Source organism: Oryctolagus cuniculus, chromosome 2 (assembly GCF_051225735.1).
Source record: "Oryctolagus cuniculus isolate XC-2025 breed Fujian yellow rabbit chromosome 2, ASM5122573v1, whole genome shotgun sequence".
NCBI classification, from domain to species: Eukaryota; Metazoa; Chordata; class Mammalia; order Lagomorpha; family Leporidae; genus Oryctolagus; species Oryctolagus cuniculus.
In genome coordinates, this window is record NC_142868.1 from 168,384,675 (window position 1) to 168,412,630 (window position 27,956).

The window sequence follows — 27,956 nt, forward strand, 5'->3', positions numbered from 1 at the left end:
GTAATCAATAATAGCCTATGAGTTAATATGAATGAGATAGAATTGAAGAATATTGATTTGAATACATTTTCTAAGAACTTAGAAAAAATGAAAAATAAGACAAAGGAAATTACCAGAATATATCAATGTTAAGTGACAGATAACAGTTTTTTCACAATCTTAACAAAAAATTACTTCTTCAGAGTTGATTTATCAGATTACATGTAGGGTTAGCAAACTACTATGAGAATAAAAAGTGGAAAAAAAAATGTCAAAGAGATGACCTAGAGGGACCACTTGTCCCAAGCTAAGATGCCAGACAACAAAGACACGAAAAACTTTTCAAAATTACCAGCCATCAGAGAAATGCACATCAAAGCCACAAGGAGGGATCATCTCACATCAGTTGGAAAGGCCGTTATCAAGAAGACAAAAAAAAAAAAAAATGCTGGAAAGGATATGGAGAAAGGTAAACTTTATTTTAGACTGCTGGGGTGGGGGAGATGAAAATTAGTACAGCTGTAGGGAGATTGCTCAGAAAACTAGAAACGGATCTACCGTATGACAAAGCCATTCCACTTCTGGGCATATATCTGAAGGAAATGAAATCAGCATATCAAAGAGATACCTGCACTGCCATGTTCATTGCAGCACCACTCACAACTGCCAAGATATGTGATCAACCTAGGAGTCCATCAGTGGATGAATGGACAAAGAAAATGTGGTATATATACACACAGTGGACTATTATTCAGTCACAGAGAAGAATGAAATTCTGGCATTTGTTGCAAAATGGATGGAACTAGAGGTCATAATGTTAAGTTAATGTCAATACACAGACAAATATTCTTTCATATGTGGAAGTATACATGTATATTTAATTTCCACATATATGTAGATATATATAGTCAATTTGAATGTAAAATAGTTTTTACTAGAGGCTGAGAAGGTTGGTGGGAGGGGGATGGATAGAGGTTGGATAATGGGTTCCAAAACATAATGGAGGTATCAAAACAGGTGGAGGTAATTGGCTGTAGCATGCTTCAGCACAGTGCGTGGTCCACAGTTAACAAAATGCATTATCCAAAACTTTAAAATAAAATAAGAGGGGCCAGCTTTATGGCATAGTGGGTTAAGACACCACCTGCAATGCTGGCATCCCACATGGGCGCCAGTTCAAGTCCTGGCTGCTCCACTTCTGATCCACCTTCCTGCTAATGTGTCTGGGAAAGCAGCAGAAGATGGCCCTGCACCCACGTGGGAAACCTGGAAAAGCTCCTGACTCCTGGCTTCAGCCTGGCCCAGCCCCAGCCATTGCAGCCATTTGGGGAGTGAACCAGCAGATGGAGCACCTCTCTCTTTATCTTTCCCTTTCACTCTCACTGTAACTCTGCCTTTCAAATAAACAAAACAAATGTTAAAAAATAAAATAAATATAATAATGCCAGAGATGTGCCCTAATAACTCTCAAGGAAAAGAATTAGCAAAAATGCTTAAAAAGAGTTAGTTGCATCAACAGTGCTAAAGAAATAGTTTAGACAAAAATAAACAAAACAGCTGACTTAGGTATTGGTGAGTTTGAACCATCTGACTGCATTGTTAGCATAGCAACAAAGAGAAACTTCAGCTAAAGAGTTATTTACAGGAATACTAAGTATGTAAATTAACATTTTTTCTAGCACTATCCAGACACTTTACTTTCACATCTAATTCCATCTTTGCAATTCTGCCAGGTAGCTATTGTAATGCATGCCATTGCCAGAGTCAGAGGAATTGGCCTAAAATGACCCAACCAGAAAGTGGCAGGATCAGGATTTGAAGTCAGGACTCACTCTAAAGTCCGTGTTCAGTGTTCAACCTTAAACCACTCCCATTAGGGACCCTAATGGCAAGAATCCAGGGAGCAACAGGAAGTAATTACTGACCAGGGGAAATGCCTATGACTGTGAAAATTCCAGGCTCTCCTTTTATTCTGTCCATGAGGAGAGCTTGGGTGTATGTGAAACAAAGGTGGAATGGTCCACCCCAAAAGACTTGGACCTGCCATGGTTTGTCTCCACCAAAATTCACGTTGAGGCATAATTCCACAGTGCAGCAGTACTGGAAGGGATGTGGGGGGAGGTGGGTCACAGGGACAGAGCCCTCATGAGTGGAATAACAGCTCTCTCATGGGAGTGAGCTCTCCATCTCACAAGACTAACTTAGTTACCATGAGTGAGGTGGCTATAAAGCAAAGCCACTCCTTGTGCCCTCCCTCTTCTGCGCATGCCCACTTTCCCTTCTACTTCTCTGCCATGTTTTGACACAGCTCAGGACTCCCGCCAGATACAGCTGCCTAACCTTGGACTTCCAGCCTCTAGAATCTTGAGCATCTTTATAAATTACCCAGTCTCAGGTGTTCTGTTATAGCAACAGAAAACAGACTAGGGCAAGGTCTAAGTAGTGTTCTAAATGGAAAAAAATAAAGGCATTAGTAGCAGAGGCCACTGACATTACAACACACCGTTTATAAGATTTTTCTAAAACTCCTGCTGCAATGGCTGACGAGAACAGACAAAGGCAAGATAAATGGAATTCGGCAGACGGCCGTGGAAAGGCAGGGAAGAGCCGAGAGTTTGTGAACTTAAGAGGAATCACAGAGAGAAGGGTGCAAAGGAAATGTAGCAGATTTTAAGCAGATAAAAAGCTTTTTGATCAGAAAATACAGATCATATAAACACGAACACAACAATAACACAAAGTATTCTGCTATGGAAGCACTACTTGTGACACAGACTATAAGAAATAGAAGAAGTAGAGGATTGGTGATACATATCATTTGTGCAATCTTTCATAAATTAAAAAATAGAATTTTGCTTATTAAGTTCTCTTAACTAGAATTCAACTAAACAAACAAAAAACTGTGCAGTTTCGTTGCGCGATCGGGAAGGCACCGGACTAAAAGTCCAGAGTTTTAATATAGTATTTAAAACAAATATGTTGGTAATGCTAAAATTTAACTTCCTCACTGGTAATGAGATATGATTATAATACCAGGTTCAGAGGATTTTATAAACGGTAAATGTTGTGACACTTGTGAAAACACCTTAGAAATTGTCAGTGCCATTCACTCTTCATCCACATTGTTCTTATTTCTGCTTAGTTCCTACATGGCTGTGTGCCTCAGCAGCTACAAAATGGTAGTAGAGGTCGAAAGAGGTTAGTTTATCCTTGAACCTTATATAAGGTTATATAAGTCATTAGTTTCTCTTCGAAATCACATGCAGGTATGTTATAACAGATAAGCAAGTAAGTGTGTAGGAGGGGCTGGCACTGTGGCACAGCGGGTTAAAGCCCCAGCCTGCAGTGCCAGCATCCCATATGAGCGCCAGTTCGAGTCCCGGCTACTTCTCTTCTGATCCAGCTCTCTGCTATGGCCTGGGAAAGCAGTAGAAGATGGCCCAAGTGCTAGGGCCCCTCCACCCATGTGGTAGACCTGGAAGAAGCTCCTGGCTCCTGGCTTTGGATGGGCGCAGCTCTGTCCATTGTGGCCAATTAGGGAGTGAACCAACAAATGGAAGACCTCTCTCCTTTTCCCTCTAGCTCTACCGCTCTCTGTAACTCTTCCAAATAAATAAAATAAATCTTTTTTTTTAAAAGAAAGTGTGTAGGAACATATCATTCTCATCCTCAATGAGTAGAAACAAAGAGAAATTAAACAATGACTAAGGCAAAGCTGCCCATGTATTCTAATATATTACTCATGGCATGGAGATCTGCTAGTCATAAGAAAACATGCCAGAATTAAAAACAGTGGAGCCATATTTTGAAAAGAAATACCAATATACAGTCTGAGCTCCCTTCCCACCTCAATGAAAGGACATAGGCCAATGGTAACAGAAGAATGCCCCATTGAAACTTCTCTATTTCATAAGCTCCTGCTGATTCTACAAAGCTCATTTCTCATGTTTGTGGACTCTCTAGAGCAGCATGCCCCTAATTGCTCTCAGAGTACTGTGGATGTCATGCGCTCATCAGTCATTCATAGTTGGTTGTTTTACACATCTACCTACCCAGTGGATCGCCAGACCCTTAAGAATTAAAATCTTATTCAATGTTATAGCCTATCAAGCACAGCATCCAGCACATAAAAGGTACTCAGTAATACTAGTTTGTGAATTAACTAAGTAAGAGACTGTTGGAAACACAAAGTATATGATACCTTATCTGGCTGGCTCTTAAATTAACAGAAGACCCCCAGCTTTTTATTTTTTTATTTATTTTTTATTTTTTTGTTTTTTTGACAGAGTGGACAGTGAGAGAGAGAGACAGAGAGAAAGGTCTTCCTTTTGCTGTTGGTTCACCCTCCAATGGCCGCCATGGCCGGCGCGCTGCAGCCGGTGCACCGTGCTGATCCGATGGCAGGAGCCAGGTACTTATCCTGGTCTCCCATGGGATGCAGGGCCCAAGCACTTGGGGCATCCTCCACAGCACTCCCGGGCCACAGCAGGGAGCTGGCCTGGAAGAGGGCCAACCGGGACAGAATCCGGCGCCCAAACCGGGACTAGAACCTGGTGTGCCAGCGCCGCAAGGCGGAGGATTAGCCTAGTGAGCAACGGTGCCGGCCAGACCCCCAGCTTTAAACAGCATCTGATAGACACAGTTTCTAAAATTTCCCTTAAATATCTGTGAATTTGAAAGCTTAAAAAAATAAAAATGCAACTATGAAAAGATATTTTCATTAACTGCCATCCTCATGAAACAATGCTAAAGAGAGTTATTGGTAAACCCTTGTGCTACTCTGCCTAAAGAGAAAGCCCATCTGCAAAAAAGGTACAAAGATTATTAACCTCTCCCAAACTGTATGGCTTGCTAGAATAAGAATGCTAGCTCTTAATTCTCTAGGAAGTCACAGATGATGGCCCATGCCACCCACACGGGAGATTAAATTCCAGGATCCTAACATCAGCATGGCTCAGCCCTCTTTATGCAGGCATTTGGGGAATGAACCAGTGGATGAAAGATCTGTCTGTCTTTCCCTCTCTTTCTGTCTCTCTGCCCTTCAAGTAAAATGAAAACAAAATTTTAAAACATGTTTTGTTCCAAATTGGATAATTTGCCTTTATTGGCTGGCTGCTGCTTTTCATGGCTGTCAGAATGTTGTTGTGTCTCACCTCCCCCAGTTTATGAAGATCAAACTTATAAACTATAGAGGAAAGAAACCAAAGCAAAAAATCAAAATAAAAAAGTTTTTTTAAAGAAACCAAAGCAAATGGGATCAAAATTGTAATTGAAGACAGAATCAGAAAAAAAATCATGAATTGGAAAAAGTCTCAAATATGCAAATTTAAGGAACTCACATAATGTATATATATACACACACATACTACATATATGTATATATGTACATAGATATGTATATATGAGGGTATTTAAAAAGTTTCTAGAAAAAAAGCCTTTCCGCGCTACCCGGCCAGGGGTCCATACGGCGTTGTTTTTGATTCCCGGCGTAACTTAAGGGGAAGCTGTCACAATGTCCGGAGCCCTTGATGTCCTGCAAATGAAGGAGGAGGACGTCCTCAAGTTCCTTGCAGCAGGAACCCACCTAGGTGGCACCAACCTTGACTTCCAGATGGAACAGTACATCTACAAAAGGAAGAGTGATGGCATCTACATCATCAATCTGAAGAGGACCTGGGAGAAGCTGCTGTTGGTGGCTCGTGCTATTGTGGCCATTGAAAACCCTGCTGATGTCAGTGTGATATCCTCCAGGAACACTGGCCAGAGAGCTGTGCTGAAGTTTGCTGCTGCCACTGGAGCTACTCCCATTGCTGGCCGCTTCACACCTGGAACCTTCACTAACCAGATCCAGGCAGCCTTCCGGGAGCCACGGCTTCTGGTGGTCACCGACCCTCGGGCTGACCACCAGCCTCTCACGGAGGCATCTTACGTGAACCTGCCTACCATTGCTCTGTGCAACACAGACTCGCCTCTGCGCTACGTGGACATCGCCATCCCGTGCAACAACAAGGGAGCCCATTCAGTGGGTCTGATGTGGTGGATGCTGGCCCGGGAGGTTCTGCGCATGCGTGGTACCATCTCCCGTGAACACCCCTGGGAGGTCATGCCTGATCTCTACTTCTACAGAGATCCTGAAGAGATTGAAAAAGAAGAGCAGGCCGCCGCTGAAAAAGCTGTGACCAAGGAGGAGTTTCAGGGTGAATGGACGGCCCCAGCGCCCGAGTTCACTGCTACTCAGCCCGAGGTTGCTGACTGGTCCGAAGGCGTGCAGGTGCCCTCTGTGCCTATTCAGCAGTTCCCCACTGAGGACTGGAGTGCTCAGCCCGCCACTGAAGACTGGTCTGCAGCGCCCACTGCCCAGGCCACCGAGTGGGTGGGAACAACCACTGAGTGGTCTTAGGCTGCTTGTCACGGGCTCTCACACAAACATGGAAATGAGGTTGACGGAAGATAAACATCAGTTTCTACAAAAAAAAAAAAAAAAAAAAAAAAAAGTTTCTAGAAAAAAAGAAATAAAAATAAGTTTCTTTTGGAGGAAAAATATCTTTCTAATCCATACATAGTTTTTGCGTAGTATGAATTTTCCATAAACTCTTTTTGAAGAGTCCTCATATATGGAACAATTACTACAACTAAATGAATTCTTGGAAGAGATTTCCATTTGAAAGAAAAAAAACCCTTAAACATGCAGTTAAGAATAATAGCTAGATAAAAAGGGTGGGAAATCAGGCTCATCCCAGACTTTTACTTTGTATTCTCACATGTTAGGAGGAAGTTAGGCAAGGGTACACAGAATTCTAAAGGGCAAAATTTATAATTCCAGATTTATGCCCAGCTCTTACAACTCTCTGCTGTGAGAAGAAACTCAGTTCAAAGTAACTTAAGTGGCAATAAATGAATATATTGACTCACAAAACTTCTAAGGCAAGTTTAGGTCAGCTAGATCCAAGGGCTCAAATAATGTCATTCTCCCTCTGTCTTCCTCCCCACCATGAACCCCACCAAGTCCTACTCTATTCTGCTTCTGCTTTTCTTTCCAGAGTGGCTTTGTTTTCTCTCACCATAAGTATACTCTTTCCAAATCCCAGGAAATCTGGCCAATTCAAAGCCCGTGTTTTTTAAACTCATGATTCAAATAGAAGACAGACTCTGCACCCATGAGATTTAAAATCAAGTGAAATTCTCTGGTTGCCTCTACTCAGATCACGTCTCGTCAACAGACAAGGGGCTAGACCAATATTGTTCAGGCCTGGGTAACTCACCACTGTTCCTGCCAGGTGATATGCTATGATTATCAATTCCACAAAAATCTAATGAGATGGCAGAAAGCCAGTTCCTTCACAGAAGAAAAGAAAAGCAGATAGACAATGAGCAAAAATATCAACTATGCTTCCAGCCATATCAGCTGAATATACACTCTTACACATCTCTTCACATATAATTGCATCACCCTCACTTCAAAGATAAACAACCCAGAGCCACATCCAGTCACCAACCCATTTCTACAGCCAGTATCTCTGGCCGATGCACACAGCTCTCACATGCAGATATAGTTCTTCTTTGTCCAACAACCTGAAGTTTAAATGATCAGTTTCATAATCTCTTTCAATTTCATTAGGAAGAGGAGAGGAAACAGGATATCTTCAATGAAAACTCTTTAGAAAGGCTGACATGATGTGTGAAACAGCATGTACCATTCCCTGCAGAACAGCACAGCAAGGATTTGCATCTTGACAGTGCCACCAATCTGACCGCCCCAGGCTTTGCCCTGTGAACAGATGGCCCAAATTCATTACTCTGGAAGCTGTGCCTGAAATACATAAATTTTAGAAGGGAGTCCCTTCCTGAAGTCCCCCTACCCCCCAACCTTAGCATCCCTCTTACCTTTGGTCTTCCTGCCTTAAAAAATTAGCAACCTCTAGCTTCCCAGGGCTGGTAATTCTCTAGCACTTCACCCTTAGGTTAGAACCCTAGTCAGCTACTCTCTGCGCCTTTTTTTTTGTGCATCAACAACACCAGAGATCTTGTCATGTTCTTGATTAAGGGCCAGATTCTTTTGCATATCTGTCCCTTCACAACAGGTTTTAAGACTTCAGCTAAATTCCACCTAGAGGACTCTGGCTGAGGTGGTAAGACAGAGCTAATCTAGCCCTGTGTGCAGGCTGACTCCATTGTCTGGCTGTTTACTGTGGAATGAACTACCTTCACCAACAGCAAGTTCTCAGCAGGATAGTCTGGGGAAAGATTTAATGGATCAGGCTTGTGTCTTAAATTCCTCCTGAGTTCCACTCACATCCCCTGCTGTGTCTCCCACCTCCCAGCCTCCATCAACACTACCTTCTTCTTGAGGCTGGGATAGTAGTTTTTGCAGTTCCATGAAAGGCATGATCATCTGACCCACAACAGTCCTGGATTATTGCTCACATCCAGATGAGGGAAAAGCATCTCTTAATGAAGTTATATACTACTTTCTTTCTGCTTTCAGAGGGATCAATTTATACTGAAGCTTTTTCTTTTCTTGAAAGATGTGCAAGAAGCAGACAATATCCTGAAATTTTTTATGATTTCTCTAAAGCTTTAGCTTTAGTCATGTGATCTGAGTCCAAAGAAATGACAAGTGGCTATTTAACCATGTTTCAGAATAGCACAGCAAAGATTGTCAACTTTCCTGCCCTTGGTGTAGGAGTTTTCACCATCACATGCTACATTCATGCTCAACCAGTTCCTGACTGTAGAGTCTGCTTCTAGTGATGGCTTACTCCTACTACCAATTCTAGATTACTTTCAGTTGTAAAGGAAAAAAAAAAAGGAACTACTTTAAGACAAAAAATAAAAAGGAAACTTTTAGCTGTGTGATTGGAAGGTCCAACAGTAAGACTCAAACTTCAGTGGACCAAGGTTTTCAAATCTTCAGGGCTCATTTTCACTTTCTTTCCTTCCTTCCTTCCTTCCTTCCTTCCTTCCTTCCTTCCTTCCTTCCTTCCTTCCTTCTTTCTCTGTACCTCTTGGATATGTTTGTTTCTTTTTTTTTTTTTATGTTGGCCTCATTCTCTCCCCCAGTAGATAAATTCTGTTGCTATGAAAAGAAAGATGGCTGTTGAATATGGCTCAGAATCCACATATATTTTTAAAAACATTTACTTTTTTATTTGAAAAGCAGAGTGTCCAAGAGAGAGGAAGACACACAAAGAAAGATCTTCTAACCATGGTTGCTCCCCAGCTGCTCACAACAGCAGCGATAGTCAAGACCAAAGCCCAGAGCTACAACTGCCATCCAGGTTTTCCATGTGGATGGCAGGAATCCAAATACTTGGGCCATCAAACAGGTTCCAACTGCTGGTTGACTTCCCAAATGCCCACCACAGTTAGGCTAGGTCAGGCTGAAGTCAGGAGCCAGGAATTACATCGAAGTCTCTCACATGGGTGGTAGGAATCCAATTACTCAAGCCATGACTTCTGCCTTCCAGGGTCTGCATTAACAGGAAAGTGGTGTCAGGAGCTGGAGGCTGGTATCAAACCCAGACACTCCAATATGGGACTTGGGCATCACCTGTTAGGTCAAACCACTCATCCCATGAGACATTGTGAACAGGTCATTACAATGAACCAGATCCAGATATGCACCTCTGAAGTGATACTTGTACCCAAAATGCATGAGTTGGGAGAGAAAAGATTGTTTAACTAAAAACCTGTGTGGAAAAATACAGTAAATGTTCTATCACACTGTTTGTCCTCTGTACTTGAGACATTCGTAAATATTCGTGGGAACAGAAAATATACTATCTTTTGTCTTTTTTGAAAGATACTTAAAGAAGAATTCCAGCAAACCAAATAACATACCAAAATTTATATAAGAAAAGATATTCTGGATACTGAAATACTATTAAAATACTTGCTTTCCTTGAGTTTGATCTTAAACTTGGAAATCAGATTTTATTTGTGCTTTCACATAAACCTTGCCATCCTGGCCTTCTTCTTTGGCTCCTTTCCCAATTCCAGGACCTGACTCTCAAGTTACATTCTTTCTAATACATTTCTGGTGGTATCTCTTCTTGGTTTTGACTAGCTAAACAATAATTAGCACACAGACACTAGCATGGCTAAAATGAATACTGACAACACCAACTGCTGGTGAGGACATGAAGCAACAGGAATGCTGGTGACAACATGAAGCAACAGGAATTCTCATTAGTGGTTTGTGGAAATGTAAAATGGTACAGCCACTTTGAGAGAAGGTTTGGCAGTTTCTTGTCAAGCTAAGCATATCATCCAGCAATAGCACTCCTAGATATTTATTCAAATGAGTTGAAACCTTATAGGCACATAAAAACCTCTGCACAAATGTTTATAGCAGTTTTATTCATAATTGCCAAAACTCAGAAGCAATCAAGATGTCCTTGAAAATGTTAATGGGTAAACAAACTGTGATAGACTGATACAATAGAATATTATTTCTCAATTAAAAGAAATGAACTATTAAGCCACAAAAAAGATGGAAGATCCTTAAACACATATATTGTTAAATGAAAGAAATCTGCAACTATCTGACATCTAGAAAAAGCAACACTGTAGAGACAGTAAAGAAATCAGTGGCTACCAGGCATTTGAGGTAGAGAAGGAAGTAATGATTAGATGGATCCCAAGGGATTTTTAGGACAGTGAAATTTTTCTGCATGATACTGTGACCATGGATACAAGGCATTATGCATTTGCAAAAATCAGTAGAACTACACAAAGCAGATTGAGCTTCAATGTAAACTATAGATTTTTAATTAATAATAATATATAAATATTGGTTTATCAGTTGCAACAAATGTATCATTCCAATGCAAGATGTTAACAATAGGTATTTATGAGAACTTTTCAGTATTTTTGCTCACTTTATGGAAACCTTAACAGCTCTAAAAAGTAAAGTCTAAAAAACCTTAAACTGCTCTATAAATTAATCACTTTAAAAACAGAACAAAACCATAGTTAGCTGAAGTGCCAGAAACAAGGAAGAGCTCAGAAACAGCAAAGGGGCACACATATCAGTCTAAAAAGAGCCTCTCAGTAGCCAAATCAGATCAACTTCTATAACAAAATAAATATCATACTGGCTTGCAACCCAAATAGTAAGTCTATAACTGATATAATGTTGGATTGTAACCCAAATAAAAAGTCCATAACTGATATAAACAAATGCCTAAATATATCAGTAAACATGGGAAAAGGACAAATCTGCCTTCCAGAATACTTCAAATTAATAAATAAAGAGGGGAATGCACATTTGGCACAGCAATTAAGACTCCACTTGAGATGCCCTCATTCCACATCAGAGTGCTGGGATCAAGTTCTGGCTCCATTCTAGATTCAACATTCCAGCTAGTGCACTTCCTGGGAAGCAGCAGGTGATGGCTCAAGTAAATTGGGTCACTGCCCTCACCTGGGAGACCCAGACTGATTCATACACTGAAATCTAATCCCCAGTGTGGTAGTATTAAGGGGCAGAGCCTTTGGGAGGCGATTAGGTCATGGGAGTAGAGCCTTAATGAATGGGGATTAGTGCCCTTATAAAGGAGGGTCTAGGGAGGAAGCCTTTAGCATAGGGGTTAGGATGCCCTTGTCCCACACTGGAGTGCCTGAGTTCAATTCCGAGCTCTAGCTCTTGACTCCAACTTCCTGACAATATAGATCCTGAGAAGTAGCAGTGACCGCTAAAGTAATTGAGTTCTTGCCTCCAACTTGGGAGACCTGGATTATGTTCAAGCTCCAATTTATGTTCTGGCTCCAACTCCAGCTGTTGTAGGCATTTGAGCAGTTGATAAAACAGCTTGCTCACTCTCTGTCTCTCTCAAATTAAAAAAAAAGTGGCCCAGGGGCTACAGCTGTGGTAAAGTCGCAGGTAAAGTCACTGCCTGCAGTGAAGCATCCCATGAGTGCCGGTTTGAGTCCCCAGCTGCTCCACTTCCAATCCAGCTCCCTGTTAATGTGCCTGAGAAAGCAGAGGAAGATGGCCCAAGTCCTTGGGGCCCACGTACCCAAGTGGGAGACCTGGAAGAAGCTCCAGGCTCCTGGCTTCAGATCAGCCCAGCTCTGGCTATTGCAGTCATTTGGGGAGTGAAACAGTAGACGGAAGACCTCTCTCTTTCTGCCTCTGCCTCTCTGTAATTCTTTCAAATAAATAAATAAATCTTTTTTTTTTTAAAGAGGACTAGAGATTTCATTTGCTTGTTTTTACACCTTGTGAGGATGCAATGAGAAGGTGTCACCTATGAACCATGGAAAGGGCCCTCTCCTGACACAGAATCTGTTGGCATCTTTATCTTGGACTTCCCAGCCCCCAAAATCACAAGAAATGGATATTTACTGTTAGAAGGCATTCAGTCTATAACATTTAGTTATAGCAGCCTGAACAAACCAAGACATTATCTCCTCATTGCCCTTAGGAAAAGACCCTGCTTCCTTGGCACAGCTGACAAGGACATAGCAACCAAACTGGCCTGGTTTCATCACCAGACACGTTTCTCATCCCTCACCACCTCATCCTCTCTTTCAGTCACTGCAGACCCCAAGCCTTTCCCCTCTGTTTCTTTCCTGGAACACCTTTATCCACCTTGTTGCCCAGGCTGCTCAATCCTTGAGTTCACAGCTTACTCATTTGTGAATTCATTCATGGATTCCATGCATACTGCAGAATTTTGCTGAGCTTCTATTTCATGCCAAGACTCTGAGGATCATTGGTGAGTGAGACAGACTAGGTCCCTATATCCTCAAACGCCTAGTAGAAAACACATGGCACATTCTTTTGAGGGGAGCTTAAGGAAGGATAATTCAGGACAGTGTGTGCAGGGTATGAAGGAACCCCAGGGATTCTCACAGTGGACAGCACTACACCACTGAACTAGAAGGGTGGTGGCAGAGTTGGGGGTGGGGCAGTTAGTGGAGGTTGGAGAGGCTTGTGGAAAGGCCACCAGATGGGACTTGGGACTTTCAGTCAAAACCACAGCCATCTTATGGATCCATGGGGGAGGATCCAGATGAATTCTTCTGTCTTGCACTACATTAGCAAACCCAACCTGATTCTAGCAGTAAGGACTGTTGACATAATCCAGTGTTGCAGGACAAAGAGCAGGATACAGAGTAGAGAAGGGTGGAGCATGCATTTGAACGGACAAACCTTGCTCTCACAAAGCACGCATTCCACTAGAGGAAGACAAGAGACATAATAATAGCTAACATTCAGTGACCCAGGCACATTCATAACAGCCCGCGTAATCTTTACAATAGCTAAAGAATCCCAGTTTACAGAGGAGAAAGTTAGGGGCACAGAGATATAGGAAATTTGTACAGGTTGCAGAGTTAAGTGGAAGAGCTGGTTTCAGATCCAGGAAGTCTGGCTTCCTAGAATAGGCTCCTAGTGACTCTGCTAGACCACCTTTCAAGCTAGATATTTTCCAAGAACAGCAATGGCAGGCAAATAAGAAAACAAATTGGGATAGGGAGGCAGAGCAAGAAGATTACAGGGGGTGGGAATAAGTGGAAGGAGAGTACTACATCTGCTAGATGGTCTTGAAAGATTTTTCTAAGAAAATGACATTTAGGCTGGGACCTGAATGGGGAAAAGGAAGCAGTCATGCAAAGAGCAAACCTGGACATTAGGAAAATAGACACAAAGGTCCTAATGCCAGCCTGGCATACCCTGGGGCACCAAATCAGCCTCGTGGCTAGAGACTCATAAGCAAAGGGAGATATGTAAGAAAATTAAGCTGGAAAGATGGACAAGAGCCAGGGAATGAAAACAACTGCAGGTTGTTAAGCAGGGAAATGAAATAATGAGATTCGTGTGTTTAAAAGATGGTTGTGGATACTAGGAAAAGAAAACAATGGGAAAGGGGCCATAGTAGGTTAAGCTTCTGCCTGTGGTACTGGCATCCCATATGGGTGCTGGTTCTAGTCCCAGCTGCTCCACTTCCAATCCAGCCCCCTGCTGATGGCCTGGGAAAGCAGTAGAAGAGGGCCCAAGTGCTTGGGCCCCTGCACCCTCGTGGGAGACCTGGAAGAAGTCCTGGCTCCTGGCTTCAGATTGGCCCAGCTCCTGGCTTCAAATCAGCCCTGTTCCAGCCATTGCAGCCATTTTGGGGGAGTATATCAACGGATGGAAGACCTCTCTCTCTGTCTCTGTCTCCATGTCTGTAACTCTGCCTCTCAAATAAATAAATCTTTAAGGAAAGAAAAGAAGACAATGGAAAGGGTGATAGACACAGGAAGACTAGTTAAGAGACTATTGTAGTTACTTCGACAATAGATGATAATGGTTTGAACCAGGCTGGCAGTGGAGTAAAGAGAAGTAGGCAGATTCTGAGTGTTTTATGCAGAAGAATCGATGGGAATTGTTGACATAGTGGATGTAAGGAAGATGAGAATTTCCTGAGAAAAATGACTAGGAAAATAACAAATGGGGAAGGGGACGCAGGGATAAAAAGTCAGCATTTCTCATCTGTATTCATTCTGAAGTCCCTCCTAAACACCCCAGAGAAATGTTGAGAGGACAATCAGGTCAGCAGTAAGGTGTTCAATAACAGCTATGGCGCCAAAGATAGAAATTTGAGAGTTACTAAGTACACATAACAGTTGTACTAATTTCGTTTAAGAAATCATTTAATTGTTGTTTTTAAAAAATCCTTGTTTTCCAAGTAAGGAATGAGATATTCCAAAAACATTATATTGTACACATGAGAAATAGTGTGGTGTGTAAATCCCTAGAGAATAAGCATGGGGATACTTCTTCCACTGTGATGAGGAGGAGGAAGAGGACATAGCTGATCAGTCTATGGATTGGGCAGTGGGGAAATGAAGGTGTCCCTGACAGCACTATTGTCTTCTCAGTGAAAGTTAGTCTATACTTACACCAGCAGGCCTTCAGGGAACCCCCAAACTGAGTCCCCTCTATCCTCCAAAAGAACATCCATCCTGGAGTCTATTCTGGCTGCCATGGTCGAAATACATGGGCAGAATTTCTAAGTTATGTGGCTAAGTTATGGAGAATATGAAAAGAGGGGTGAATGTAGGGAGAAGGGAAGAATTATGACAAACAGCCCCTACACGCACCGGGGAAGTGACAGATTCTCTTTAATCCCCTGAGGACATAATCAAGGCACTGGAGACACCAAATCTCACTTTCTCAATCAGTTTCATTTTCTCCCTTTCTTACAGAGGTCATGATGGGAGTGAGGGCGATCAACCATTCCAGTGTATTTAGCACTGAGACGTTCCTCGGATGCAGAATGTTCAGTGTTAAAATCAGAACAGGCCTGCCTCCCTCCTCCATGTAATTGAGAATCATGTACTCTTGAGAGAATGGGCAGACCAATCCCCAAAAAATTTAAAAAATAGCAAAGAAATCTGATTAATAGAACTTTCTCAAGAAAACACAAAGCCACATTTAAATACTAACTAAACAATGGCAAAAAAATTTAGTGGAACTATAAATAAAAACTCAGGAAGGATAGGAAATGAGTGCAAAATGAATATTACCAGTGAAAGACAATGAAGGTTTTTGTCATTGTTGTTGAAAAGTAAAAATATAAAGCAATAAGACTCACAGTCCTGGGGAATCAAGGCTCTATGGTACAATTGAAATGCAATTGCAAAAACAATGGCAGAAGAATCACATCAAAAAGAAAACTCATCACAGGAAAGAGGAATGGAGCAACACGGGAGAGGGAAAATATGAACATACTGTATCTGGCAAAATTAATAAGCAACTGTTATTATATAAGTATTCATACTATTTAATGTCTTGCAGATGCGATTATAGATTTGCTGGGACATAGTAAGCATGCTAAGTAAATGTAAGGTATTATTATTAAAAAAAAAAACTAGTGGATGATATTAACTGCAATCCCCACTGAAATTGCAAGCTTCCAGGAAGATATTATCTACAAAAAAATTCAGTGCCCACAACATCCCCACAGCTAGGTGGGGGTTAGCAGATGAAAAATAAACATCTATCTCTTTGAGCTCTCCTGTGAATTGAAAGAGATTGGCTGGCTGGACAGTAATCTGGTGAGTTTCAGGATGGATGTTCAGGGACTGAATTCTCCGGCTTGTGATTGCTTCACAAAGTTTCTCTAGGGGAGCAGGGCCAGTTTAAACAAGGCCTTTGCCCAAGCAACTGACCCTCCAGCTCTGGTACTTGTAACCATGGTGCACCTATGCTGCCGCTGTCCACTCAGCTCCCTTCTATCCCTCATCCAAAGAGCTGACAATGCACAAAGACCACAGGGGGAGCTGAGGTCGCTGTGTGTTTAGATCAGTTCTGCAGGACACAGCAAAATCTGAAATGGATTGTGACCTGCTGATAATCTTTCACAGCTAACCAAGTGATCATTGATTAAAAATAGCTCTGAACATGTATCGCACATCTATTTCAGGCCTCGTTTTATTTGGAATGCAAATCCTGCTGGAAGCCAGAGCTCCAAGAGCAGCAGCTGGAAATCTACTCAGACATTCTAGCCAATTCTCGTCAAGCCCAGTTGGCAAAATTAATGCCATTCTGTGGTCTAAGTGAAGGAGAGATTTTTAATTATGCCTCACTGCCCAGCGGTTTCTATTATGGACACATCTGGACTGAAAGGCTCATTTGAAATCCCCAATCTCACTGCTTCCCGGAGTCTAAACCAAGTTGAAAAATTGATTTGTGATGAGGAGAGGGCCGTGCATGCAAACTGCCTGACCCGAGAGTCCAGGTAGATGCTAATGAAAGTCTGCCCTAGTTTCAAAGGCTCTTTTATGCCTGCACTGCTCATATTTTCATCAGTGCTGCTTACCTGTTCCTAAAAGGCAGTGTTTGGATATGCTTCTCCGTAAATAATAAATAAAACACACACATTCATCCCTGCACCTCAGGGCTGAAGAGTTGAGTTTCTACAGTGCCCCCAAACACCACAGGCTGTAATATTTTCATCTGTCTTGAAGGAAGGCGAGCTAGGACCTTGTCTGTTTGAACAGAAAGCCTTTCAAGGAATGTCTATGTCTGGCATCGAGAGACACAGCTATTTGTTTGGAGGAAAACTTCCCTGCAAATGATTTCTGACTCTTGTTTGGGCAGTGAAAATGATTCAGAAAAGGCTGTGCTGTGGGAGGGAGGTACCATCTTTGAGATGAGAATTGAAACAGATCTTGTCAAAGACAGGTCGGCCCCTCAAATGCTCCCGGGCCTTAATTTTACCAAACTGACCCCTTTCCTTCCTTCCCTTCTTTTTTCACTAGGCTATTTTTATCTTTTATTTATTTTTAATTGGCATAATAAATGCACATTCTTGTGTTTATGGGGTACAGTATGATAATTCAGTGTACACATACAATGTGTAATGACCAGATCAGATAATTTCTCTCTCCTTAAACATTTCTTTGTGTTCTGAACCTTAGAATTCCTTCCTTCTTTATAAAATAGCTGATCAGTTACTGTGAACTGCAGTCTCCCTGCTGTGTTGGAACCCATTCCTACCATCTCAGTGTGTTTCAGTGTCTGATATCCAACCTTCTGAGCCTCTGGCAAACACTCCTCTACTCTCTACTTCTATAAAACGAACTTTCTTAGCTTCTACATATGAGTGAGAACATGCAGTCTTTGTCATTCTGTGAAAAAACATTTATCTATGTATTTGCAAGGCAGAGAAATAGAGGAACAGATGGAGAGGGAGAGGGAGAAAGTGGGGGCAGAGGGATATCTTCTGCCCATTGGTTTACTCCCCAAATAGCCACAACAGCCAGGTCTGAGCCAGGACAAAGCCAGGAGCCAGGAACTCCACCTAGGTCTCCCACATTGGTGAAAAGATCCCAAGAACTTGAGCCATCACCTGTTGCTTCCCAGGGTGCACATTCGCAGGAAGCTGTATCAGAAGCAGAGGAACTTGAACTCAAATCATGCACTACAATACAGCATGTAAGCATCCCAATGGGGTTACTTAACTGTGGCACTAGATGCCCACTTTTTTTTTTTCTGATAGTAGAAATTCTGGCAAAGGAAGATTATTTGGAATAGTGGGGTGAGAAGCAGCCCTCCCCAAAGGAAAGCAGTATTGTGAAGGACACTGAAAATAAACTCTACTAGAGACCTTATTCATTTTGCCTGGAAATACCCTTGCTTATTCCATTCTAATGTGCATAAACTACTTGGTTGATGGATCAGCTTTATAGAAATCAGCCTTTGAAAAGATTGAGGAAAATCAATCAGCTGAGGAACTTGAAAATTAAAGGGAGCAATATATAAGCTTGATTTTAAAAGGCCTCCAAGCAGCAAGGGCTGCTGGGCGACGAGTCAGTGAATGCAGGCAGTCATGCATCTCCATCCCTGGGAAGCACTGAAGCCGTCTAATTCGTTTCTGACAGTGGTGCTAGAGATGACATTTTTGCCTGAGGAAAGCATTGGAACTAGATTAAGGTAGAGGGCCATTCCAGCTCTAAAGTTCTTCCAGCTCTCGATTCTGTTACAGGAACTACAGTCAATTTGGTATCACAATGGCCAAAGCAGGAACACAGGTACCCACCACTCGCAGGTTCAGGGAGCCAGGCCATGGCTCCTCTGTACCTTTTGGAACTGCCTGGGGATCAAAGAAAAGATGATCTCAAACTTACCTTGTCTTAGGGGCAGGGTCACTGTTTAGGACTCCTGGCTCCAGAATCTACTTCAGCTGGAGCTTCCCAAAGTCTGTGATATAAAAGATTGTGATTTTAGGAAGCACCTCTTGAGTTTCTCTCCCATTAAAACAAATGCTGACACAATGAAGGGTGCTTCCAACTCTAGAGAACCAAGTCAAGGAAGGAATAGACTGGTTGGGGGTCAGATATGGAAGACAGGTGGAAACAAGAACTGCTCTAAAGTCTTTTATCTTTAGAGCCTGGGTTCAGAAACCTAACAGAAGGAGGATGGTACCATGGAAGGAGTGAGCACTTTCAAAACCCACTTCCACTGCAAGATCTTCAGCACTAATACTCAGTACTAGTATTTTCCGAGCCTCAGTTTTTCCTTGAAGTTAAATGAGGTTAGTAACACTTCTTTTAAGGAATTGTGTGAGATTAAATTAGATAAGATGTAGAGGAAAAAGAAAAAGCTAGGCTCAGGGTAGGCGTTCTGTAAATGTGTGTAAATGTGAGCTATTCTTGACGCAGTGGTTCTCATCCACACCTGCGGATTAGAATCACGTGGAGAATCTTCCAAACCCTTCTTATGTCAATAACTTCCGTTTCTTGAAGAATCTGATGGAATTCCCTGGGATAAGATTCAGTCATCAGGACTTTAATTTTTTTTTAAGGAACAATCACCCAAAATATCAGAATGAATATCATCCTTGGGACTGACATTTTCTAATATAGTTTAGGCAAACATTTTACTTCTCTGGGCTATGATTCCTTAATTATTAAAAAAAGAGAGAAGTAATATTTTCATCTTATATGTTTGTTTTGAATATTGGATGAGATACATTTTGTAAAGTTCCCAAAAGAATAACTGACAATTAGTAAGCACTCAATGAATATTCATGTCTCTCCCTTTCTTTTCTATCACTAGTCAGGAAACAAGATGTGCCAAAATATTAATATATAAATAAGGACAACAGACATTAAATACCACCAACCAGACTTGAATGTAAGATAATTACTTTAGACCTCAGGCAAAACTGTCTTAGTTATCTTTTGCTAGAATATGGGGTTAAATCCTAAGGGAGGGATGGCAAATATGATATACACTTATGCCATTTCTCTTTTGCATGTTCATGGCAGACATCACTAATCAATTACATCCCTCTTTCCTATTGAGCCTAGATAAGGCCACACAAACCTCTACTAACAATCAGAGCCAGGATATGTATTGGAACAAATCTGCCATCCTATTGCAGGTCATAGGCTGCCATAAGCCTACAAATGAGTCTTATTTCAGAAATGATTAAGTGAGTTCCTCAGTGAACAAGAAGCATGTGGCCAGAGACAGAGGCAGACATCCAGGGTACCCCGGGTCTGTGCAATCTGATCCATACTAAGCCAAAAATCTGTGCTTTCTGTTAAGTGCAGGAAATACAGGGAGAGAAGCAAACACCAAGCTAAAATCAGATATGGTGCTTGTGTGGTGTTTTGGGCACTCGAGGTGTGCCTACCACCCACAGTTTCCAGAAAGTCTATTTTCAAAAGCCAGATTATTTCTCTGATTTAAGAAATGTGAAACTAACTGTTGCCACATTTCTTCCCTAAGGCAAGAGGCAAAGGCTCTGATGAGAAAGACCCCATGAAGCTTAAGTCAGTGGATGAAAAGTTGACATTGGTTCCTGCAGGCTTGTCATGGCTGAGACCTCCTGAATGTCAAGGCCAGAGGACTGGTGTGGGTGGCAGGGATCCTCACCTGCTGTGCCCTCCAAAAGACAGCCAACACTTCTGCAAATGAAGCTTTCTGCTAAAACTCCTTATTATTGATTAGCCCTTATCATTTCTCCGACTTTTGGCTAAGATCAAGTGTATTGATTAACCCCTTTGCAGGCAGTAAATGTGATCACTTGTTAATGTTAGTAGCATCTGCCTCTGCTGGGCAAAATCGTGATGGGTTTGAGCTGAGTTCACTGCAGGTACAGGTTATAAATTCTGATAGTCTTTTTTAAAAAGGTTTTTATGGGACTTTAAATAAAATTTTAACTTGCTACATACAATCTTTCCTCTTTTTTTTTAATGCTGAGTTTTTTTTTCTGCCTAAAGACTTGAGAACAGAGGCTAGGAAACATAACTACTGCAAAAGATGTGGAGGATTGGTTCTGCAGTGTTATGTTTTTACCACGTCACCTGCTAAATGGTCCCTTCACTTCTCTTGTCAGCACTGAAAAGCCAGGACAGCAGCTGAAACGACAAGGAAGAGAGGGATTAAGGCACTCATGCAGAGGCATGGACAGTCCAGACCAAGATATGCAACATGGAGCAGGTGAGACACAAGTCAGACAGGAAACAGGATGTGGAGATGGAGGGGGGGCAAAACATTTTGGGGGACTGAGCAGATAAAATGGTGCAGAAAATATGAGCCAAAATTGTCATTGCCAGAGAAAGTATTTTATAGACTACAAAGGGAAACGCTCTAGAAAGGACCTTTAAGAGTTTGTTTGGAATCAAGGTATCAGTATGACTGTATGCTTTCATTATGTGTGTATATATGTGGGTGTCATACATATACAGAGACAGATATAGAAATGGGTATTTTTCTGATGTGTGCATGTATATATTCACATATATTGGTAGACAGACATGAAAAATGTATGCATTTCCTAGCTCTGTCCCATTGGGTGGGCCTAAAACTAAAAGCGCTGATAACCTAGAAGCAATTAATACATGGAGTACCCAGCACTTGGCATCTAAATGCCATCCTTTATTAAAAGAAAGCAGGGATCCTTGGGAAAATGACTGATTTCAGGGCTTCAGTAGGTAATGTATAGTTGAATTTGAAACACAGTCTTGTGCCAAAGAACAAGGGAATAGTCAATGAGCTATGAGGACAGGTCAGAGGCCGAGAAGGCAGCCCAAAAGGGTCAAATTTGGAGAATGTTAAGCATAAAAAAGATAACAATGAGTTCTACCCTTTGAATAAAATTGGAATCCATATATCCATATTGACATGAATCAATGAGTGAATGCCTGATGGAGAAGGAAAACTCTTTTATACAGAAGAATGCCAACTAATACAACTGGACGAAATCATGGAAAGTGACACTCATAACTTGGCAACCTACCTAAAAGTGATTGATTCCATCAGTGGCCCATGGTTGGGAATTTGACAACATAATATTGACTAATCTCAGAATATGTACCTATAAAACACTAATCAATTACAACAGGCAAAATATTGCATTTACAGTGGGGATACCTGGCAAGGTAACATGTGCCTCCAGGTGTGAGGCACTGAGAACAGAGCAAAGCTTCTGTAGCTTTGCTGCTAAGAACACAGACCTGAGGATGGCCACAAGGAAACATCTGACAGACCCAGTCATCCGACAGATTGAAAGACCTGTACTCTTTTAAACTGTCAAGGATCCAAAATATGGGGATAGAAAGAGGAGCTATAGCAATTTGAATGACTGTGAGGAGACATGGCATCTTAGTGCAATGCATGTTCTTGGAGAGCATCCTGGCACACAAAGGAAAAAGAGGAATTTGGGAATGGTTGGCAAAATGTGAATGGGGCCTATGAACTGTATCATATTAAACATTAATAGCCTGATACAGAGGTTCTGGAGGAAAGGGTCCTTGTTTGGGGGAAATACATACTGGAGGATGTGAGAGTGAGGTCACATCACACATGCAGCTTCATCTCAAGAGTTTCAGAATAGACTGATAGGTATAAGTATAGAGAGAATGGGCAGTGAGTATCATAACTGGAGAAAATGGTGAAGAGGTGCAGGAGTTCTTGCATCTTTGAGATTATTTCCAAATAAAGAACACACACACACACACACATGTATACACACATTCATTCATGGACATGCAAATTCAAACTATAGTGGATTACCTTTGACACCCACAAAAATGGGTAAATTAAAAAGACCACAACACCAAATGTTGGAGAGGAGTAAAGAAACTTAAACTCTCATACACTGTCAGTGGGAGTATAAAATGGTACAACCACTTTGGGAAAAGATCTGATAGTTTCAAAGAAAATTAAATGTATATATACCCTGTGATCCAGCGATTCTAATCATAGGTATTTTCCTAAGGGAAATGAAAATTTATGTCCATTAAAAAATGCTTATTCAGGGGCCAGCATTGTGGCATACTGGGCTAAGCCTCTGCCTGTGGCGTTGGCATCCCATTTGGGTGCCGGTTCTAGTCTCAGCTGCTCCTTTTCCAATCCAGCTGTCTGCTATGGCCTGGGAAGCAGTAGAAGATGGCCCAAGTGCTTGGGCCCCTGTACCCACATGGGAGACCTGAAAGAAGCTCCTGTTTCCTGGCTTCGGATTGGCCCAGCCAGCCCTCAAGGTTATTTGGGGAATAAACCAGCAGATGGAGGACCTTTCTATCTCTCCCTCTCTCTGTCTGTAATGCTACCTCTCAAATAAATAAATGTTTTAAAAATGCTTATACAAGAATACCCAGGAAATTTTATTCATGATAGCAAAAAATCAGGAACACTCCATCCATTAATAGGAAAATACATTATGCTATATTTATACACCATATTACTATTGTATAATAAAAATGAACAAAGCAATAATATAAACAATGACTTGGGTATATCCCAAAACCATTCCACTGAGTGAAAGAAGCCTTACATAAAAAGGATATTGTATCATTCCAGTTTTGAGAAATTCTTAGGACAGATGTTTATGGTAGAAAAAAAATCAGAAAAGTAGTTGCCTTGGGGAGGGAGAATTGGTATGGAGGTGGGGAAATGCCCCCAGGAAAAGACATGACTGCACTCTCAGGTACAGAAATGTTCTCTCTTGATAGAAATGTTCTTTCTTGATAGAAATGTTCTCTCTTGCCAGGGTTACTTAGATATGAGAATTAATCCAAACTTACCAAATGGTGCACCTAGGATTTATGCATTTCCTTGTGTGTAAATTTTACCAGGAAAGAGAAAGAACAATAAAAGATATTAAACTGTAGTTACTGATAGGCGTACTGATGTATTTAGGAAAGTGTATTGATGTTAGCAATTGCTTGAAATGCCTCCCAAAACTGAGAAGGATCAATGGACACCTAGAGAGGTAAATTCATATGTGTTAAAGCAAGCATCTCACAATGTTAGCTGTAGAATCTCGATGATAGATTTCTGAGCATCCCCTGTACATTTCTTTTATCTTTTCTTTACATTTAAAAATTTTCAAAATAAAATGTTGGTGGGAAATACATTAAAGAAAAAAATCTTTTTCTATGATAAAAGTGAGAGAGTTGTGGAGCTATTAAGGTGAAGTGAGTATAATGCCAATGGTTGGGTCAACAGAAAAGCCAGAACAAGCTGCACTGGGGTGTTTCTCCCTAGGGTGTGTCCTAAAAGAATGAGACACAGGGACACCTATGGGTTAGTTCTTACCATCATCCCAATGTTAGAGATCACATCAAATGATCACTCTTTTGATCACTGATCAGTAAACTACACCACCAAATCCACCTAACCATTTTTACTTTGTACCCTCAGTTAACCAAATTGCATGAGAAGATGTTGATTAATTGATTTAACTGAACAACCCTTCATTTCTACTCTAGGTCAGCAGTTGTTTACTGGAAAGTGTGTATCAGAATCAAATGTATTACCTGTCTTTGTTAGTTTGCTAAGTTGGTAATATATAACACATCGTACATAATACACTGCTACTTGCTTTTTGGGTTATTATATTTTTAGACATCTTCTGATGTCAATACATATAAATTGTCAAATGGAAAAATGATTGTTGAGAAAACTATTTTAGTTAATACTTATAAATAGCATAGAACAATGTGTGACACATAGTAATTGCTTAACCAAGATTAGCTGTTATTGGAAAGATGTTCCATAACTTGGATAACCTGCTGATAATCATGTAAATTGATTTCAGTTTTCCTTTGTATTGTATTTTTTTTAAGATTTATTTTATTTATTTGAAAGGCAGATTTAGAGAGAGAGAGAGAGAGAGAGAGAGAATCTTCCACCTGCTGGTTCATTCCCCAAATGGCCACAATAGCCAGGGCTGGGCCAGTCAAAGCCAGGATCAGGAGCTTTATCCAGGTCTCCCACATGGATGGAAAGGGTCCAAGCACTTGGATCATCTTGCACTGCTTTCCCAGGTGCATTAGCAGGGAGCTAGATTGGAAGTGGAGCAGACAGGACTTGAACTTGTGCCCATAATGGATGCCAACACTGAAGGTGGCAGCTTAACCTGCTGCACCACAATGCCAGCCCCCAGAAGTTGCATTTTAAAAATATCTCCAGGGGATTCAAATTTTAAAGTGAAATTTCAGAAACTCTGCTGTATAAATGATGCAGCAACAGATTCAATTACGTAAATTTGTGGGACCTAAAGTTCATATAATTTAGGAAGCCTTTATTTTTACCAAAAGAGAATGCAAAATTACAAACAAAAGCTGAATACAAACTGAATATTCTTTTACAATGAGGTAATAAATAATAATAAAATAAAGATTCCCCTTGACTTATGATGGGGTATGGCCCAATAAACCTCAGACACTGTAAATGTTCTAAGTAAAAAATGCATTTAACACACCTTATTCACCAAAAACCACTGCTTAGCCTAGCCTATCTTAAACATCTCAGAACACTTACACTGGACTTTAATTGAGTAAAATCATCCAACACAAAGCCCATTTTATTAAAAAAGTGACTATTTCATGTAATTTATTGAACTGAAAATGAAAAATAGAGTAGTTGTATGGGTATAAGAGACATAAATGGGCATTTGGTAGACATGATGGAAAACAAAAACATAAAACATAATATCCAAAACCCACTAGCAACACAGCATACTATAAAGTATCAGCTGTTTCCCTTCATGCTTGTGGGACTGACTGGGAGCTGCACCCATTGCCTCTGCCCAGCATCCTCAGAGAGGACTGGGCCACATATCACTAGCCCAGGGAAAGACTGGAAGTCCAGAATTTGACATCCTGTTTCTATTGAATGTGTGCATATTGCTTTCACACCATCATAAAGTCTAAAATTTCTAAGTTGAACTATTATATGTTGGGCACTATCTGTACAAATTTTTAAAAGCTGAAGAATACCAAAAAAAAAAAAAAATCACAAAATCCAGAAATAAAAAGAAAACATAATAAACTGCCTAATTCACTTTTATAACATTTTTCTAAATTTTTAGTTGTTTCTTTTTATTTTATTTTATTTTATTTTTTTGACAGGCAGAGTTAGACAGTGAGAGAGAGAGACAGAGAGAAAGGTCTTCCTTTTCCGTTGGTTCACCCCCCATATGGCCACTACCTACGGCTGATGTGCTGTGGCCGGCGCACTGCACCGATCCAAAGTCAGGAGCCAGGTGCTTCCTCCTGGTTTCCCATGTGGGTGCAGGGCCCAAGGACCTAGGCCATCCTCCACTGCCCTCCCGGGCCACAGCAGAGAGCTGGACTGGAAGAGGAGCAACCGGGGCAGAATCCGGCGCCCCAACCGGGACTAGAACCTGGGGTGCCAGCGCCACAGACAGAGAATTAGCCTAGTGAGCCACGGCACCAGCCTGTTTCTTTCTATAATTAAAAAAAAAAAATGCCTCTGGGCAGGTGTTTGGTCTATAAAGCTGCCAGTTGGAGCATCTACACCTCCTACTGGAGTGCCTGGGTTCAAGTCTGGCACTACTCCTAAATCCACTTTCCTGTTAACGTGTAACCTCGAGGTAGTAAGTGATGGCTCAAGTGGTCAAGTCCTTGCCATCCACATGGGAGACCTGTAGTGAGTTTCCAGCTTCCAGCTGCAGCCTGGTCAAGCCCCAGCTGTTGCAGGTATTTCAGGGAGTGAACCAGTAGATGGGCGCTCTTTCTCTGCCTCTCAAATTAAAAGAAAAATATTATCTAATCTTTCTATAGAGAGACAAGAAAGATAATTCAGTCAGCCAGGAATAGTCATTGCCCAGTTCCCCTAACAGAAGTTAGGGTCCATTCTTCTGGGGGAGGGAATGTGAAGAGTTAGATAGTTAATAGGTAGTCAGGGTGGTCCTGGTGGAAATTTAGAGTGCAAAATGCTTTCTTTCCCCAAAAGTTATCTTTAGCAAGGTCAAAAGCCCCTGCCCCACTCCTTGGGAGCTTCCAGTCTTATCACAGAATAGCAAGATAGTAGTGACTTCATCTTTCTGAGCTCCCGGTTTACTGTCAAACAAATCAGGTAGCCCACCTTTCTGATAGGTCTTTATGCTTCATCCTGAGCAAGGCAGACAGGATAAAAGATTGCAAATCAGGTCTTTTGATGGGTAACTGGATGTCAATCTGATTATCAAGTCTTTTTTTCCCTCCAAAATTGTGCTTAAAAACCCCAATACCACCAGCCCTTGGGGTTTTGCCTCTGTTGGAGCCCCCTCCAGGCCACTCTGGCTGCAGCTCCCTTACTCTAATCTTGCTTTTCAATCTCTGTTTGTTTGCTTGGAAATTCTTCTTCCATGTAAGACAAAGAACCCGGGTACTATTTTCTCCACTGCCACTTTACTCATAAAACTGGCTGTTCTGCTTCTGATCCAACTCCCTGCTAGTGCTTCTGGGAAAGCATCAGAAAATGGCCCAAGTCATTGGGCCCCTGAACCCATGTGGGTTCAGCTCCTGGCTTTGTCTTGCACAGCACTGGCCATTGTGGCTAGTGGATGGAAGATCTCTCTCTCTCTCTCTCTCTCTCTCCCCCCCCCCTTCTCTCTGTAATTTTACCTTTCAAATAAATAAACAAATCATTTTTAAAAGAAAATATTTATTGTTTATTATTGAATATTTAGAAAAACTGTGTTTTCCAATTTCCAATTCAGTATAATGTTATGTTAAAAATTTCAGAATTTTGTCAAATTTGGGAGACTTCTAGCCCTTTTCTTTCATACAGGAGCTGTAATAATCATGGCATTTCAGGTTTCTCATCCTGCGGCTAATTTTGAATGCCCTTTGAATGGATGACACTCATTAGCCATCCCATAGTCCGTATCCTTGGGCAGAGCATCGCTTTCATCTTTCTTCTGATCTTTTGTCCCTTGTCCTAGAGTGTCCCAATTTACATAAATTTCTCAATTCTTCTATTATGCAGATTTTCTTTGCTGTTGTGATTCTATTGTTTGTTTTGGAACTCTTGACCTTGAGAGTTTTTAACTTCTGTTGTGTAAAGACGGTTTTCTGTTTTGAAGTTTCTGCTAGTCTGTTTCATTTCTCTTCATTTTCCAGTAAGTATACATTCTTGCCTTCATAGGTGAATTTCAGCATGGTGAACAATTATGAAAATAGATACAAAACTAATCTCTTCTGAAATTAAAACATAAACAAGAGAAAGCCAAATATTTTTT

At 41.3% G+C, this 27,956-nt stretch overlaps 1 long non-coding RNA gene and 1 pseudogene across 3 annotated transcripts in view; one reads left to right on the plus strand and one right to left on the minus strand.

Annotated features, from left to right (window-relative positions):
• LOC103347699 (uncharacterized) overlaps window positions 1-27,956 on the minus strand; it is a 227,992-nt gene that overhangs the window by 13,831 nt on the left and 186,205 nt on the right. For both annotated transcript variants that reach the window (XR_016229454.1, XR_016229457.1), the window contains 2 exons: window positions 20,788-20,841; window positions 18,601-18,673 (listed from right to left, as the gene is read on the minus strand). This is a non-coding gene — a long non-coding RNA (uncharacterized LOC103347699). The remainder of the gene's footprint in view (window positions 1-18,600; window positions 18,674-20,787; window positions 20,842-27,956) is intronic.
• LOC138844957 (small ribosomal subunit protein uS2 pseudogene) lies at window positions 5,409-6,498 on the plus strand (annotated as a pseudogene). Its single transcript, XR_016229452.1, has one exon. The product of XR_016229452.1 is annotated as a small ribosomal subunit protein uS2 pseudogene (transcript).